Here is a 5735-nt window from a genome sequence, read left to right on the forward strand (position 1 = left end):
CATCGCTGTGAAAAATCTCCAAGAGAATCTCGCAACTCTCACCATTTGATCATGCAACGTGACAACAACCACGCGAGAGCCCCCGACATGTGCGTGGATCCGCGCGGATATATGACGTCAGGATGGCGCAATTTGTTCTAAAAATAGAAAAATTGTCCCATATCATAGGTGCGCGCGGATCCCAAGACTTACGGTCTCCATCCCCGATTATGTCTTCCTGATGGAATGTTAATTGATTATTGTTTTCTTTTAATTGCTTTCATAGAATGAGCGATGCAACTCGTCAACTGATGATGCTTTCCTGTTTGATGAGGAATGGCAACCACCTCATCATAGATATTATAAACACACGCTTCCTGATAACACTAGTTTGTACCTAGGAGTAAGTAAGAACTGCACTGATGATAGATTGTATCTAACGTGCAGCAACAGCAACATCGGCAGCAACAGCAACATCGGCAGCAACAGCAAAACCCGTGACAGGCGCTGTACATTTCGATGGAGGTCATGAATCAGTTAATCAATCGATCGACCATTGAATTGATGAATAAGAGAGTAAATGAATAAAGCTAAGCGTGAAACAATTATGAAATAGAAAACATGCACCGTGTTTCTATCAAGTTTTAGTATAAATCTACTAGCATTCCATCACGAATGCCGCGCCGTTAATTATCTGATTGGCTAAGCCACTCACTATCTATATTGTCTGCGCCCTCGTCAATTATCACGCAATAGAAATCTCGAGCTCATAATCTAATTGTGTAATAGAAACACAGTGTTTCTATTTGACAAATTGAGGTCAGTTTTTCATGTGTTTGTCGTGTTATTAATGATGAATTTCGTCATAACATTGTCAAAGTAGCAGTGGATCCGCAGACTACTTTGACAATGTTATGACGAAATTAATTGTCAATAACAGGACAGACCCATGAAACACTGACGTCAATTTGTTTTTTACAAGAACAAATTGTCCGCTGTCGATGGTTGACGCATCGCCAAAAATAAAATTCATGGGTCTGTCCGCATATTGACCATGAAATTTAACCAACGTATGAGAGCCCGAGATTTTCTGCAATTATTGAAAAAAAAAAAACTCGATAGAAACATGGAGAATAAGGTTCCATTTTTTTTTTTTTGAAATTTCCGCGGCGAAAAAAAAAAAAAAAAAAAAAAAGAAACAGCAAAAGTTGTTTACTTCGATCATTAAAATGTAAATTCTCTTTGCTCACGCTATCGTTACGTCAACAGCTCGGGTAGTTCTGTGTTTCTATCGGCGAGTTATGGAAAAACGAATTTGAACGATTCAGTGCGCGTATTTTCTTCGGCTACTTTCTAAACATTCATAGTAATCCAATTAATGAAATTGTTTTCAGAAAGTAGGTTACAGCACTGAGTTGACTGTAGGAGTAGGTTTAGTACGCAAAGTCTTTACAAAGTATTAAACTGGAAAGAGGAAGTGGCGGTAATTTTAGAGAAAGCAGCTGATTAAGCTACAGGTTATTTGGTGATTTTGAGAAGACTGATAGTTAAGTGTAATTATTATCATGCATGTTAAAAATAAAAATCCGACAATGGTAATCATACGATGAACCTGTATTGGTATCAAGTGTTTTTTTGTTCCACTTCGGCGTAGAGGTCTCTTTTGAGTTAGAGTCCTAAGTGTAATCAAGTGTCGCTTTTAAATCTGAACTTAGCCGGTTAACTTTGCGAGGCCTGAAGCCATAGTCAGAAATCTAAAGACCGCTTCTTTCTTATATCCTGGGCCTCGGCGCTGCGGGAGGGGTTGGGTGGGTGGGAAGTTGGACAAAATATCCTGGAAGCAATTGTGCAAAACAAAGCACCGAAGAGAAACATATAGAAGAAATCGGAAAAAAAACTCTTAAAGGAACTGACGTTGAAAAAAATTGTTGCTCCGAAAAATTGCCCAATTGCACGGTTCCTAAAGTAAATCGGTCTGTCCTGCGTCCAGACAATACCAGAGCGTGTGTGTCCCTGCTGCATGGTTAGTCCTCAGGCGTCACTTCAACGGTCGGATTGTGGAACATGTGGAATTTTGGGCCTCTTCCCAGAAAACGTTGCGGTTCCTGTTTCCTACCTTTCATTACGAAATGCGACAGTGTCTGGTGACGAAACATCGTCCCACGGTCTTATACCTCGGTCTACCTTCTTCTTCCAGCGGCCCTTTTGCTTAGCACCAAGAATCGGGATCTTTCGAGAAGCCACTCATACGTCACATTGATAATAGGCTCCCTGTACGCATGTTTAGAAACCGTTCTTGAGCTTGGAGACATGCGCTCGACATGCGTGTTCAATCAAGTCAGAACTAAGATTTTCTGGTTTCCGAGTTTTGATTTGTTCAGAGCTTCATGATTTCGGTCCGCCTATTAACCAAAAACGCAGCCTCTGGGGCGAAATTTCCTTGGGGTTTGTGCTACTTCAGGACACACCCACAAATGGACATGCCTGTCCGTACTTTTGTCTGAACAAGTTAAAGGTAAGAAAAACCCGTAGTATAATATAAACCCAAATATGTTTGGTTAGTTCCGCGGGCAAGATGGGTTCGAGATCACTCTATAGTGTGATGGTCTCATTTTATAAACACTGTATTGACGAAGCTTATTCGGTCAAGACTGGCTGGTTATTGGCATCGCTTTTTGCTGCGGCATTATATGAAGCTCAAGCTGTATTCATTGTGTCGAAGCCAAAATATCTTTGAGTATGATTCTAGTTAACAATTATTCCACGAGCGGGCGTTGGACATGAGATCATAGATAGCCAACGAGGCACGTAGTCCCGAGTTGGATATGGTTGTTTTTTGTCAAAAATGACCCCAAAATAAATATAAAACTAAACCGAAATAAAATTAAAAACGTATCCCCGCCGCACCCCCCCCCCCCCCTTTCCCCCCGCTCCCACAAAAAAAAAAAAAAGAAAGAAAAATACGCTTACGCTTAACATATTTGTAGGGCATGGTACAAAAAAAAAACATAGGCTCCATTTGGAGCGAAAATATCCTCGCATATTTGTCTGCGGACATTTGTTCCAAGAAGCGAACAGTTTTCGGAGAGCATAACTCAAGGAAAACTGTGATCCTCGAGGAACAGATAATGTCCACGGACAATATCTCTGAGCATATTTTCGCGCCAAATGTAGACTACAGAGTGTGTTCACGCGACGTCATCAAATTCTCAAATCCAAACCCAAAAAGCCACTAAAGGTTTTATCCTCATCAGGCATAAGAGTTACTAAATTTATATCTGTTAACCACTTTCGACCTCAATAGCGTCCTTTGTTTGGAAACCAGCGCATTTTGACTTTCGGAGTTATGACGGTGCGTGAAATAAAGCAAAGATCGCGTTTGTTGAACTCTTAGGAAAGTCCACATTGGTCTTCCTTATGAGTTAAATTCAAATTTTCCCACGAGCATCCCTTCCCTTTCGATATGGAAGTTCCTCCCCCCAGGCTCCCAAATCTCTAACTGAACGGGAAGTGAAGGAGTGAAGGAATGATGGAGTGAAATCGTTCTACCGCTACAACTTGGAAAATAATAAATATTTTTCAAGTTAATAAAATAATGGCAAGAGGATAAAATACTGTTCAATTGACATTTCTTCTTTCTGATGGTAAACGTAAAGCTTTTGAAAAATAGTTAATCCGTAAACGAATAGCACATATCAAGCCCATGTGGATATTTTCAGCTGTTTTCTTTATTGTTTGAGAACGTTTTTTATTTAGCACCAGCGTCTCAATGAAAGTCCCAGTTTGTCGAAAATGGAAATGAAAGATGCTGAGCGTCCATGCATGATCGAAAGACTGCATGGGAAAGTTAACCAAAGGACATTCGACATTTTTTATGAAGATGGACATTCGTGAGTGACGCCAATGAACTATTTCAACGTAAGTAACACTCTTTTAGCAGCATTGTCGCTATTTATGCTATCTTCGAAAAGGGCTTTTTAAACCTGCCGTGTGGCACTAAATTTTCACGGGAGTTTAGTTTTGCTAATCGGCGATATTTTTTATTTTGCGAGAACTGATTTTTGCGATTGTAGAAAACTTGTTTTTCTTACTGGGTAATAACCTTTGCCATCTTCACGAAGTCCCGTTAAAATACCTCTGACAAACCGAGTTCGCGAGCAGTACTGTAAGTTAAGGACCGAGATTTTTTCCCCATCTATTTATGGTCCAAGGGCGAAGCGCGCGGGCCATAAATCAGAGGGAGGAAATGAGGAACGTAACTTACAGTACGGACCAAGAAAACGAGGTTAGGCCTGGGTCGCGCTAGAGCCAATTTTGTTTGTATAAGTAATAAATCTGTCAACAAGTAGCATAAAATAAGTGCGACCCCAGTTTCAAAACCTTACCAATTTTTTGAGGATTGTCAAAATTTCGCCAATTTTCAATTTTCGCTTGCGAGGAATTTGCCAGTCTATCGCGACCGAAAAGTAAAATAAAAAAATTGCTAGTTTGAGTTTCGCCTAAATTGTAAGCAACGCTTGATGTTTCATCAAGGCCCAATAACTTTACGTCCGTAGATACTGCTCAGTTTTATTTGTGCAAAAATCCAGTAAATTCTCTGTTGTCGATGAATGAGAGCGCCCGCCGATACGTGTTTTGTACAGTCAGTAAACATGACAAATTGGACTTCCGCCGCACTTTCGTGTGAAAGCGTACATCAAACTCAAACAATAACTCTCTAGTTTTTAAATAGGCCCTTTGCACGATCCAGTCACATGCTACAAAATCAGACTTGCTGGTGAGCAAGTTGCGCAGTGGAACTTCCAAAACAATGCAACTCGTACCAGTCCACCTGTTTTGGTAGGTTTGGAAGTCCCGCTGCGCAACTTGCTCACCAGCATATGTGATTTTGTACCATGTGACCGTATCGTGCAAAGGGCCTATTTAAATAAGATTGATAAATGTTTGAGAACTTATTAAAAGCTAAGCTGGAAATACGTGAATAAAGCCGAAATAATCAGCAAAGCTTCAATGACGCTTTCTTTAATCAACTTCGAATAGCGATTTCGATTTTGTTGATCGAGTTTATTTTATCAAAACTCCCTGTCTATTTTCATTTTCGCAGTGCAAAACTTCATTATGCTTATGCTGAAGAAACACACATGATGTTAGTAGCCTCTTTTGCGTTCGTGAAATTTTTTGCAGCATCTCAGCACAAAAGACAACGAAAGAAATCTTTGCCAAGATTTGTTGACAATTGAAAAGACCGACTCGGACTTGAAAGTGCACGAGCTGCACAATGCAAATGAGCTAATTGTACGCGTCAGACTTTCCTTTCAAAAACTTTTGCAAACTCACCAAACAAGCATAAACAATAAGAAACCATCAAAACAGGTTTGGGTTATGATTAACCATTGTCCGGAAAACTCACAAATTAATTCGATACCAGAGTATAGAGTTTTCTTGCTATATTCTTAAGTCAGAACAAACGCAAAAACATACACGTAAGCTTACAACAAGCGCGAGCAGATCTTATTATTCATTCCGAGCGCGAGATTGAAGTCTTGTTTTCGACCCTGAAAAACCCACCTTTTCCTTTAGTTCAGGGCATAAAACTACATATAAGCGCCCTGGTTCGTATTCCCTGCCTTATTCCCTGCCATCGCGGTGAAAAATACGCAAGAGAATCTCGCAACTCTCACCATTTGATCACGCAACGTGACAGCATTAACGCGAGAGTCCCCGACATGTGCGTGGAACAGCGCGGATATATGACG

The sequence above is a fragment of the Orbicella faveolata genome, unplaced genomic scaffold, assembly GCF_042242905.1.
Source record: "Orbicella faveolata isolate gen_17 unplaced genomic scaffold, um_ofav_v1 contig_46, whole genome shotgun sequence".
In the NCBI taxonomy this organism is placed as follows: domain Eukaryota; kingdom Metazoa; phylum Cnidaria; class Anthozoa; order Scleractinia; family Merulinidae; genus Orbicella; species Orbicella faveolata.